Raw genomic sequence first — 13,910 nt, 5'->3', positions numbered from 1 at the left:
CATTTTTCCATTATTCAATATTGGAGTTATTTATTCAACAGTTTAGCGATTGTTACGGTCTGCTGCTACGGTATATGGCTGCGATCCACTTGGGAGCGTGTTCACGGGAACACACCTAGCGATGTGGCAAAGGTTGCGATGAAAAATATCAAAAAGGAAGGAAGAGACAGACCGGCCATCACTAAGAACAATTTTTTTTCTACCATGAGTTTCCGCCCGATAGAGACAAGCCTGAAAAATTTCTGCTGACCTGGAACTAATTTCGTTGGGTATTGTCTTAAATTTTGTCTATTTAAATTGAATAATGCAGAACAATCGATTGAAGTGAAATATGAACCACAACAACGCCATTAATACAAAGTGATGGTCGACGTCAACAGTGATAGCAATAGATCGCTTTAGCAGAGGGTGCTGCGGTTTACTAAGTGTACCGAAAAACAGCGAAAAGTATAATTTATTTGTATCGAAAAATAGGTCTAGCAATGTAGCAAACAAGCAGGCCGCCTATATTAGTAAACTGCAGGAGAGCGTTTCCAAGCAACAGATCAGTCTCAAGACCAATTTTAGTCAACAGCAACCACGCAATTGTGTTGTTTTCGTAGTAGCGTAAGGACAATTAAGAAACGGCAGAAGTACGCGGCAGCGTAACCCACGAACGCCAAAATTAGCACCAAGTCATCAGGATCGTAAAGGTCAACACGGAGTTCTATTGCCACCAGGTTCACTTGATCACCTCGGACCAGAGCGCAACAACCAAAAACAGTACCAACACCAACCTGCAATGACAACGACAACGGCAGAGCCAACACCAATGGCCTGCAACCTGACTTGGGTGAGTTCGTTCCAAAACAAAAGTAATAATAATACACAAAAAATGGAATTTTAGAATTAGAAAGTTTAATAATCATAAAAGTAGCCTTGATATCAAAAATGTAGATCTGAGTCACTTAGAAATGCCAGGACCAAACAAAAACCCGATTTAACGCTCAAAAAAAATCGTCAGTATAAAAAAATCAAATATGATAATCATTTTAAAATTAAGTACGCTTTTTCATTAAATTTCCCAAAGGGAAAAAAGGTTAGTAAATGTGCTAAATCTTAGTACCTTTTCACATTTCTAAAGCTTTAAAATATGAATTTTGTTCCGAATTCCCATTTCGGGAAGATTTGAAAGAATTTCAACTAATTTTAGAAATGTTTAAAAGAATTTCAACACATTTTAGAAAATGTTCGAATGTAGTTTATTGTAGCACATGTAAATGAAAATTTAAATCAGCTTGGAAACTTGCTGATATGAGAAAAGTATAATTAACTTAATTAAATTAAATTAATATATAATACATACAACTGTAGGGAACAGGAATAGGAGGAGCAGTAAGAAAACGTGTAGTATATAGCATAAACATACATAATTGTATAATGAAATGGCTAAGCAAAAGCACAAGTATAGCGAAAGTTAGACAACACTACTTTAGCGTTTAAGTGTGCAAATACAAGCAAACAAAAATCTACACATACATACATACATATATAGTAGCACATGCAACAAATATACATATATAAAGATAACATGCAACAATAAGAGTAAATAATTATTTACGGGAATTCGAGTTAAATCAATTGCATCAATTTGCATTAGATCAGATAAATTAATAAATCAATAAGTGAAGGCGTAACGTAATTAAATTATACAAACATACATACAAAAATAAGAAAGTGCGCAGGAGTTGAATTTGTTGTAAATCGAATTATATTTTACATATATTCAAAAGCGGTAACTAAAATATTAAAATTTATGCAGATAGGCGAAATTTAGGGCAGGACAACGTCTGCCGGGTCTTCTAGTATATATATGCACGTATGTACCTATCTGGGTAAATATAAGATGCTAGACGTACTCTGAATCACATTAATTTAGCTAAGATTTTAATTAACATTAAAATAAAATTATATTAAAATAAATAAATGCAACAAAAATTATGAGATAAAATAGAATTTTATAAAATAATAAAGATTTTAAATAAAACAACGAAAATAAGTTAAGATAAAATAAAATAAAAAGGAAATACGATACAATAAAATTAAACTAAATATTCCAAAAATAAAATGAACTATAATAAAATAAGATTTAATAAAATGATAGAGATTATAAAATAATAGACATTAAAATAAAATAACATTTAAAATTAATCTAAATCAAATTAAAACAAAAAAAAAATTAAATTAAAGTAAATAAATCCATTAAATAAATAAACACAATAAATAAATAAGGATACAAAATACGTAGCTACAACAAAAACAAACGAATAACCCCAAAACTTTAAGTATGAGTATATTTAGTAGGGCATTTTTTTTTCTCGAATTCAACTCTTACATTATATTAACCCTTGTCAATACACACACAATTAGTCGAGATTTTTTTTTGCTTTAGGTTTTCCTTATACTAGTGCAAATAAGCCTTAGTATAGTAATATTGCTAATGTTGACTAAGTTTTCAATTATAATGAATTTCAAATAAATATTGTAATATAAATGGGAATGCTGGCGTCTACGTTATTTAGAAGGCACTAGGTAGGCATACAGGTAAGGGGCCACCGAAATTTAGGTGCGTCGGTGGCCATGGATTTTGAGGGTGGGTATAAGCACCGGGCGTCGCAACACCACCCGCGGCGCCCCTCTATATATTCGGCCCTTTTGTTTTTATTTTAATTTTTCAGCTTTTTTTTTTATTATTTGATTTTCAGAGTTGGTAACCGGTCGCTTCCGGTTCGGTATTTTTTTTGCGTTATTTCTTTTGAATTTGAATTTAAATCTTTGAATGTCAACGGTCTGTCGGTGACATCCGGTTCGGCCGGATGTTGTTTTATTTTGTATTGATAAGCGTTTTGAGTCGGTCTCTGCGCTTCTGTCAGGGTTTTTGATTTTGACAGCTTTCAGTTTTGATAGGCATGATATAACTTTTTTCTGTTTATGGCGCAGGAACGGTAAGGTTGGCAAGGACCCGCCCCAGCCGACAATGACTAGCCACTGTGCACCAACACATCATGCCGACCGCCTTCCTTACTGTTTCCCTAGTAAATGCGTAACCATAACAGATGGCGCCCAACGTGGCGCCTGAGGCGCTGGCCGCGGGGGTCAGTCGGGTCAACCTGTGAGGTTTACCATCCCACCAGCCCGAGTGAGCAGCCACAGCAGCTGCCACCTACGTTGCGGTGGGATGGTTAGACGGATCAGGTTGTCCGGGCTGGTCATCGGGGGCAGTGGCTGACGGAGCCACGTGACTTAACGTCAGTTATCGGGATTTTGTATTCACCCGATGAGGCAGTGCTGCACGCACTTTATTTTTTTTGTAGCGGGGTTTTTGTTTTCCCGGAATGTTGTCCGTTAGTCGGCATTGGAAAAATATATGTCCGCTAATTGGGTTTCAATTTTTTTTGTAATGTTAAATTTTTTTGCCGAATTTGTTTTGTTTTGTGTTGTCTGGAGTGTTTGTAGGTGTTGATAGGACCCCAGCTCATCCCACGTCTCAGGTGGCAACACATAGTGCCACCTGGATTGTGACGGGTTGAGCTGGGATTCAGAGTGGCACTCCTTCCTGTCCCACCAGACTGGGGGAGCGGTTCCGAAACCGCTCCACCCATTGCGGCGGAGGCAGGAGGGGTGTCCAGCGAGAATGGACGGGAGGCCTCAACACCCCCAACCAGTCCCAGGGGCAAGCCCCTGGAGACTGCCCCTGCGTTGCGGCTGGGCGTGTTAAGACCAACCCGTGTGTGCCTGGAGTGACCCTAGTGTCCCCAACCAGTCTCGGAGGGGGGCCTTAAGACCCCCTCGCACTGCGGTTGGGAGCACTAGGGACAAGTATGAATGAGTTTATGTAATTTTTTTTTGTTTTTTGTTGCCTGTAGCCGAATGCCTTCGGGAAGGGGATGTCAGCATTCCCATTGGTTGCATAATACCTTTAAATTGCTTAACCACTACCCAGCTTTGGGAGGTTTATTTTTTTTTTGCATAAAATTTATATACCCAAACCTTTTTTTAATTCTTAACTGCCTTACGTGGCAAAAGTTTTTTTGACCTATCAGTGACCTTTTTTTTTTATATGTCGCGCGACCAGTCGTTCGAACCGGGCCGGAATACCCCGTTTGGGAGTGCAGGGAATTACCGGGGAAACCAGAAACGGGGTAATAAAAATAGGGGGGCTTTCTCTCAGGCCAGGCGTCCCTTAGTGGTGCACACCCCAGTAGGCGGACAATATGGAGACCCCGCGTTAATAAACATGGGCTCGGACCTGAATGACCCTCGCGAGAAACTGGACGGACCTATAAGCACCGGTCACGTGAACGCGCACGATATCTCGGGGCTAATGCCCAATGTGGCGATCTACGCACCCGAAGGAGCTGGTGCTTTACCACCAAACCAGGATATGGGAAATTTTGGAGACGCTACAAGTGATCGGACGAATACCGTAGGAATGCAGGACGAAGCCAATCGTGGAGGCTCGTGGGTGGACGTGCTACACCAACTGTTCCAAGCTTCGCAGGAGGAAATGCGGAGAGAGATGGGCTCAATTAGAGCCAACATGGCCCAGCTCAACGCCGCTCTCGAATCCACGCAGCGAGCAAACCAGCAACACAGGAACGCGAGTAGGATGGACCGTAACCCATTGCCATCGGTAGTACCACCAATGTACCCGACTCCAAGCAGCATAGCCGTAAAACCGCAGGAGTGGAAAATCGCATTCGACGGCACTGGGAGCGTAGCCGATTTGCTCTTCAAATTGAACACCTTGTGTGAGCGCACACAATGCCCTGACGAACAAATAATGGCCAGTTTCCACTTATTCCTTTCGGGACGAGCCGAAGAATGGTACTGGCTGTTCACAAAACAAAACCCAAATGGGACATATGCCTTTTTGTGCTACTCGTTGAAAAGAGAGTTTGGCACTTTGAAAACGGACCACGAGATCATGATGGAGATCTCCATGCGGAAGCAAAAGGCAAGTCAGTGTTATGACGTGTTTCACGCAGACATAATCTCCTTGAACGCGCGCTTAAGGGAGCCGATGTCAGAGCTTCTACTGATTGACATAATAAAAAGGAACGTCAACAGTAGCCTTAAGCTAATGCTTTTTAATGCGGACGTAAGGACCCTCCATGATCTACGCGATGTAGCACGCAGAGGTGAACAAGTGCTGAAAGAGAGCAAGCTGCTGGGAGCCATTTACGCAGGACGGCATGTAAGCGAGGCACGCGTGACAACCCCGGACATGAAGATGGAAGGCGAGGACGGCGAGATAGATCCGCAGATAGAGGCGCTGGAATATAGACGCAGCAGAAGACCGGACTACTCGGGAATCCAATGCTGGAATTGCCAGGGAATGGGGCACTCCTATATATATTGTGAGGAACCCATAAAAAGTCCTTTTTGTTTTAAATGTGGGTATAAGGGTGTATTCACTCCTAAATGCCCTAGGGACCATCGCAGGCAGGGAAACCAGTACCCGAGCGAGAAGGCGGGGGAACCTCGTTCGGCCTCATAGCTCCCACATCAGCCAGTGCTCGAGGCGTCGTCCCGTGCGCTGAACCAGAGGGCGAATCTCTGCATGGAGGTGGTGAGCTTCCGAGGTGCAGTAGTACCCTGGCAGAAGAGCCCTCAAAAGTAATAATAACTTACCCTGACAGTACGGAAAGTTCGAATAGTTCTGAAGCCGAGAGTCAAACGACTTCATCCGCGATAAGCGAGCCGATTAGAATTCTGCGACGCCAGCATAGGGATGTCGCTTGCCAGACGCAACTTTCACCAAACCTAGAAGAAAGGGAACATAGGTACGAACACATAAGACATACCATTTTTGAACAATATCCGGTATCGGAAAATATTTTGAAGTGTAGGAAGAGATACCACAGGAGAGTACAGGAGCGTAGATTGCTGCAAGCCACCAAGTTAACGCTTACAGAGGACGAAAGGCCTCTAGTAAAGGCTAAAATTAAAAATAGTTTTCTTGTAGGGTTGTTGGACTCGGGAGCTAACGTCTCCATCTTAGGGAAAAATGGATTAGAATTCCTAAAGGATAACGGCTTCGAATATCAGCCCTTACATGCGTTCGTATATACCGCAGGCGGCAACAAGCAAAAAATTTTAGGCTCAGTATCTCTACCGGTCACTTTTAAAAATATCACGAAGATTATTCGTTTTTACCTTGTTCCCTCATTGCTCCAAGAAGCATACTTCGGGGTAGATTTTTGGAGAGCATTTGCGTTAGCACCCGAAATATTCCCAAGCGTAGAGTGTTTAGAGGTTAGACTTGAGAAGGAAGAATAACTTAACCTGCACGAATTGTCGCCAACGCAAAAATTAGAATTGCAAAAGGTCATCGAGACGTTTCCTTCGTACGAAAATTTAGGCCTAGGGCAAACGAAATTAGTGGAGCATCACATCGACACCGGTGATGCTGTACCTATAAAAAGCAAACACTTCCCTCTTTCGCCACCGAGGCAAGCCGAAGCTTTTAGAGAACTAGACAGGTTACTCGAATTAGGAGTTATAGAAGAATCCAACTCCCCGTGGTGTAGTCCTGTAGTACTGGTCCGGAAACCAGGTAAAGTTAGGCTGTGCATAGATTCGAGGAAGGTCAACGCGGTGACTAAGAAGGATTCGTACCCCCTGCCTCATATCAACGGCTTATTGAGCAGACTCAAGGACACGCATTTTATTAGTGGCATTGATCTGAAAGACGCGTTCTTCCAGATCAAATTGACAGAGTCCTCTAAGGAAAAAACAGCATTCGCAGTTCCGGGGAGGCCTCTGTACCACTTCAAGGTGATGCCGTTTGGTCTGTGCAATGGACCGCAGACTATGAGTAGGCTGATGGACAAGGCGATCCCTTCGCGTCTGCGAGAGAACGTCTTTGCCTACCTGGACGATCTGATGGTATGTAGCACTAATTTTGAGGATCATCTAAAATTGCTAGCGGAAGTGGCTAATTGTTTGAGGGACGCAGGTCTGACAATAAATGTGGAAAAAAGTAAATTTTGTCAGAAGGAAATACGCTATTTAGGGTACCTGATAGGCAGCGGGTGTCTGAAAGTGGATCCGGGAAAAGTAGAAGCAATACAAAACTTCCCGATCCCTAAATCCCCTCGGCAAGTGCGTAGGTTTGTGGGCATGGCGAATTGGTACCGAGCATTTATTACCAATTTTGCTGACTTGGCAGGTCCCTTGACCGACTGTCTCCGCAAGTCAGCAGGCCCGTTCAGGCTTACTCCTGAAGCTATAGAGGCATTCGAAAAACTAAAAGTAGCCTTGAGTTCGGCGCCTGTCTTGGCCCAACCGGAATTTTCCAAAGAATTCGTAATACAATGCGACGCTTCCAAAATAGGTGTTGGCGGAGTGTTGTTCCAGGTCGATGATGAGGGCGCTGAGCATCCAATCGCATTCGTGTCGAAAAAGCTGAATAATGCTCAACGCAATTATACAGTAACCGAGCTGGAATGTCTTGCAGCCATAATTAGCGTGAAGCGTTTCCGACCCTATGTCGAAGGATTACCTTTTCGGATTGTTACGGACCACTCCAGTCTCAAGTGGTTGATGACACAAAAAGACTTGAGCGGGAGGTTGGCGAGATGGTCACTCTTACTGCAAAGATACGATTTTAGAATGGAACATCGTAAGGGCACCCTGAATGTAGTACCAGACGCGCTGTCGCGTTTTGATGTTGACGAGTTAACTTTCACTACCACGCCCGGAGAAATAGATTTAGTCTCTCCCGAATTTTGCAGCAACGAATATTTAGACTTAATTCGGACTGTCACCGAAAACGAGGAATCACTTCCGGATTTGCGAGTGGTGGACGGTGTAATTTTCAAAAGAGTTAAGTTTCGTAAGGGGATGGAAGGGGAAGAAGACTCGCTGTGGCGTTTATGGTTGGCAAAAGGGTTGACGGAGGAAGCAGTGAGATTAGCACATGACGCTAACCGGAGTTACCATGGCGGATGGCAGAAAACCTTAGAACGTGTTAGGCAGAAGTACTTCTGGCCGCAGCAGGCTAAGGACGTCAGGGCTACGTCCAGCGTTGTGACACCTGCAAAACGGTAAAACCCACCAATCAGCAGTCGAGACCACCTATAGGGAGTACCTTTGAATCCGAAAGGCCATTTCAGCGGTTGTATTGCGACTTTCTAGGGCCGTATCCGAGATCTAAGCGGCGAATCAATTTCTTTTCATAGTACTAGACCATTTTTCAAAATACGTTTGGCTAAAGCCCGTGCAGAGAGCCACCACTGTAAAAGTTATAAATTACCTCGCTTCAGAAATTTTTCCGGCTGTAGGGGTCCCTGAGTTTATTCACAGTGACAATGGTAAACAGTTTATCTCGAAGGAAATGAACCAATTTTTAGTAAATTACGGGGTGACGCACGTGAGGACGGGGCTATATTCTCCCCAAGCGAACGCGTCAATAGAGAAATTGTTTCTAAGATTAGGATTTTCCTGAAAGATAAACCTGACCATACCGATTGGGATAGGCATATACCCGAGATTTTATCAGTTTTGAGAAGTGATTTTCATACGGCGATTCAGTGTTCTCCATACTTTGCATTATATGGCCAAAATATGGTCCAGCATGCCTCAACGTACAACAGTTTAGGGAAACTCGGCAGCCTTCGAGAAGACCAGGTTACGGTAATAAGCCGAGCTGACAAGTTGACTAATATTCGTGAGCAGATCCGTAGAAATTTAGATCAGGCCAAGGATAGGGGAGTAACCACCTATAACAAGCGCTCTAGACAAGTCAACTATAAGGAAGGTCAGGAAGTTTTTCGGAGAAACTTTGCCTTAAGTAATTTCAAACAGGGTATTAACGCCAAATTTCTACCCAAATACCTGAAGTGTCGCGTGCTTCGAAAAAGAGGCAATGCACTGTATGATCTCGAAAACCTAAACGGGAAACTGATAGGTCGCTTTCACGCTTCGGACATTCGCCCGCAATGAACCAGAAAACGTTTCCTTGCCAATTTACAATTTGATTTTTTTTTATACCCACCAATTGGACCTTTTTTCTGGGCGTTTTGGCGGTCGGGGACATCTCGCCCAGTATTCTCCCCGAGCACTGACCTCATAGGATGTTCACACGCGTACTCACCGAGGACCGTGAACACCCTGGCAGTCCACGCTTAGGTCGGACTAGCCTTTCGGAGTTTGGACGAGTTCTCCATATCAAAATGTCTATACTCTTTTTTTTGTCAGGCCTTTTGTGGGGGCGATAACCACTAAAACCTTTCGGAGTTTTGATGAGTTCTCCATAACAAATGTCTAATTGCCGCAAAGCCCTTTTAAACTAGGAAACATAATTAATTCCCAAATTTGACTTAACTTTTTTTTTGATGGACCTATGTTGCCCGGCTAGCTTCGTAGTAGGACTTTGAGACTCTTATCTCAGGGTGAGTCATGCCCCACGTTGATTGGCATTTGAGGCCCCTGGCAGTGGCTTCCCACAGCGGATCCGGTTTCCTGTTCGCTCCATCGTCGGGCCTTCTAAGCGAAGCAGGTTTGTTACGGTCTGCTGCTACGGTATATGGCTGCGATCCACTTGGGAGCGTGTTCACGGGAACACACCTAGCGATGTGGCAAAGGTTGCGATGACAAATATCAAAAAGGAAGGAAGAGACTGACCGGCCATCACTAAGAAAAATTTTTTTTCTACCATGAGTTTCCGCCCGATAGAGACAAGCCTGAAAAATTTCTGCTGACCTGGAACTAATTTCGTTGGGTATTGTCTTAAATTTTGTCTATTTAAATTGAATAATGCAGAACAATCGATTGAAGTGAAATATGAACCACAACAACGCCATTAATACAAAGTGATGGTCGACGTCAACAGTGATAGCAATAGATCGCTTTAGCAGAGGGTGCTGCGGTTTACTAAGTGTACCGAAAAACAGCGAAAAGTATAATTTATTTGTATCGAAAAATAGGTCTAGCAATGTAGCAAACAAGCAGGCCGCCTATATTAGTAATCTGCAGGAGAGCGTTTCCAAGCAACAGATCAGTCTCAAGACCAATTTTAGTCAACAGCAACCACGCAATTGTGTTGTTTTCGTAGTAACGTAAGGACAATTGAGAAACGGCAGCAGTACGCGGCAGCGTAACCCACGAACGCCAAAATTAGCACCAAGTCATCAGGATCGTAAAGGTCAACACGGAGTTCTATTGCCACCAGGTTCACTTGATCACATCGGACCAGAGCGCAACAACCAAGAACAGTACCAACACCAACCTGCAATGACAACGACAACGGCAGAGCCAACACCAATGGCCTGCAACCTGACTTGGGTGAGTTCGTTCCAAAACAAAAGTAATAATAATACACAAAAAATGGAATTTTAGAATTAGAAAGTTTAATAGTCATAAAAGTAGCCTTGATATCAAAAATGTAGATCTGAGTCACTTAGAAATGCCAGGACCAAACAAAAACCCGATTAAACGCTCAAAAAAAATCGTCAGTATAAAAAAATCAAATATGATAATCATTTTAAAATTAAGTACGCTTTTTCATTAAATTTCCCAAAGGGAAAAAAGGTTAGTAAATGTGCTAAATCTTAGTACCTTTTCACATTTCTAAAGCTTTAAAATATGAATTTTGTTCCGAATTCCCATTTCGGGAAGATTTGAAAGAATTTCAACTAATCTTAGAAATGTTTAAAAGAATTTCAACACATTTTAGAAAATGTTCGAATGTAGTTTATTGTAGCACATGTAAATGAAAATTTAAATCAGCTTGGAAACTTGCTGATATGAGAAAAGTATAATTAACTTAATTAAACACAATCTAATTAAATGATGCTAGAAATTAAATTAATATATAATACATACAACTGTAGGGAACAGGAATAGGAGGAGCAGTAAGAAAACGTGTAGTATATAGCATAAACATACATAATTGTATAATGAAATGGCTAAGCAAAAGCACAAGTATAGCGAAAGTTAGACAACACTACTTTAGCGTTTAAGTGTGCAAATACAAGCAAACAATAATCTACACATACATACATACATATATAGTAGCACATGCAACAAATATACATATATAAAGATAACATGCAACAATAAGAGTAAATAATTATTTACGGGAATTCGAGTTAAATCAATTGCATCAATTTGCATTAGATCAGATAAATTAATAAATCAATAAGTGAAGGCGTAACGTAATTAAATTATACAAACATACATACAAAAATAAGAAAGTGCGCAGGAGTTGAATTTGTTGTAAATCGAATTATATTTTACATATATTCAAAAGCGGTAACTAAAATATTAAAATTTATGCAGATAGGCGAAATTTAGGGCAGGACAACGTCTGCCGGGTCTTCTAGTATATATATGCACGTGTGTACCTATCTGGGTAAATATAAGATGCTAGACATACTCTGAATCACATTAATTTAGCTAAGATTTTAATTAACATTAAAATAAAATTATATTAAAATAAATAAATGCAACAAAAATTATGAGATAAAATAGAATTTTATAAAATAATAAAGATTTTAAATAAAACAACGAAAATAAGTTAAGATAAAATAAAATAAAAAGGAAATACGATACAATAAAATTAAACTAAATATTCCAAAAATAAAATGAACTATAATAAAATAAGATTTAATAAAATGATAGAGATTATAAAATAATAGACATTAAAATAAAATAACATTTAAAATTAATCTAAATCAAATTAAAACAAAAAAAAATTAAATTAAAGTAAATAAATCCATTAAATAAATAAACACAATAAATAAATAAGGATACAAAATACGTAGCTACAACAAAAACAAACGAATAACCCCAAAACTTTAAGTATGAGTATATTTAGTAGGGCATTTTTTTTTTCTCGAATTCAACTCTTACATTATATTAACCCTTGTCAATACACACACAATTAGTCGAGATTTTTTTTGCTTTAGGTTTTCCTTATACTAGTGCAAATAAGCCTTAGTATAGTAATATTGCTAATTTTGACTAAGTTTTCAATTATAATGAATTTCAAATAAATATTGTAATATAAATGGGAATGCTGGCGTCTACGTTATTTAGAAGGCACTAGGTAGGCATACAGGTAAGGGGCCACCGAAATTTAGGTGCGTCGGTGGCCATGGATTTTGAGGGTGGGTATAAGCACCGGGCGTCGCAACACCACCCGCGGCGCCCCTCTATATATTCGGCCCTTTTGGTTTTATTTTAATTTTTCAGCTTTTTTTTTATTATTTGATTTTCAGAGTTGGTAACCGGTCGCTTCCGGTTCGGTATTTTTTTGCGTTATTTCTTTTGAATTTGAATTTAAATCTTTGAATGTCAACGGTCTGTCCGTGACATCCGGTTCGGCCGGATGTTGTTTTATTTTGTATTGATAAGCGTTTTGAGTCGGTCTCTGCGCTTCTGTCAGGGTTTTTGATTTTGACAGCTTTCAGTTTTGATAGGCATGATATGACTTTTTTCTGTTTATGGCGCAGGAACGGTAAGGTTGGCAAGGACCCGCCCCAGCCGACAATGACTAGCCACTGTGCACCAACACATCATGCCGACCGCCTTCCTTACTGCTTCCGTAGTAAATGCGTAACCATAACACGATACGAACCTAGCAAAAGGGCAAATAAGAAGATTTGCAAGTAAATTCGTTACAATAATAATAATTATACAGATTTTGCCATAAAAGTCGAAGATTTATCTGACTCACTTGAGCAGTCTCTGAAGTGGCAGTCGAACAAACTGTTAGCGTGTGTCGTTTAAACGCAAAATCCAATTTAGTCAAAACCATTTTAGCCTCAACGGCATTTACTGATCCGAAAGACGTAGTAGCGAAATTAATTGTAGAACAAAATAACGAAGTAACAGAGCATCAGGTTTTAGCTTTTCGATCGCGTGGTAACAAAACATTCAGAAATTCACGTGGTAGTTATTGTGGTTTTTACACAAACCGCGGCTATACTGGTGGCAATTCTCTAACTGTGAAAAACTGAAAAATGTACACTCATTGAAAACTCATTTGCACACATAATTTACACTTTAAATTTTCATGCGATTCTGTAAATTATTATGCACATTGTTTTGCTGAATGAGCGCTGAATGTAAAAGTCGTATGTCAGTGAGAAAATATTCATCAAACGCCATGAAAACAAAAATGTCATTCCGTAACAGTGCATATGAGTTTTGAATGTCATAAAAGTGTATGCTGGCTGCCAATAAAACTCACGAAGTTTTTATCAGTGTTTTTTTTGTTCAAAGTTTTGCTTTACAGAATCAGACTTTCAAAGTTTACACAATTTCTTGTGTACACCTTAAAACTCACAGTTAGCGAATAGGGCCCTGGTTATAGAAACAATAGTTCATTTGCATACAACGGCAACCGTAACGGCAACAATAATCAGAGATATCGAAATTATAACGAATAGCAGCAATAGTAATACACGTTCAAATACAAATTCTAATTCAAATAATAGTAACAATAGAGGTAACAATTCTAGACCGTCAAGCGGTAGAGGCAGAAACGCAAACGTTCACGCTTTAAACGCGAGTGCCCCTCAGGAGCGAACACTGGGGGAGGACGAACTAACCGAGAAAGCGCCCAATAGGCGTCTATTTTTTAAACTTAAATTATTCAGATTTCATAGAATTACGACTTAACGAGTCACAAAAATTTTGTTCTTTCCTAGTAGGCACTCAAGCAGACATTTCTTTAATAAAGATTTCATGTTTAAACAGTAATATTTACTTAAACACAAACGACATTATCAACATTACCGGTGTTACTTTCAATTCAGTTTCTACTTTAGGTAAAATTACCGTAAATTTAAATTTTTCAAACTTTTCTATTAAACATACTTTACATGTAGTAAATGAAGATTTTAATATTCCATCAGATG

The sequence above is a fragment of the Eurosta solidaginis genome, chromosome 2 (assembly GCF_040869045.1).
Source record: "Eurosta solidaginis isolate ZX-2024a chromosome 2, ASM4086904v1, whole genome shotgun sequence".
Classification (NCBI taxonomy): Eukaryota; Metazoa; Arthropoda; class Insecta; order Diptera; family Tephritidae; genus Eurosta; species Eurosta solidaginis.
This window is presented reverse-complemented; position numbering follows the sequence as displayed.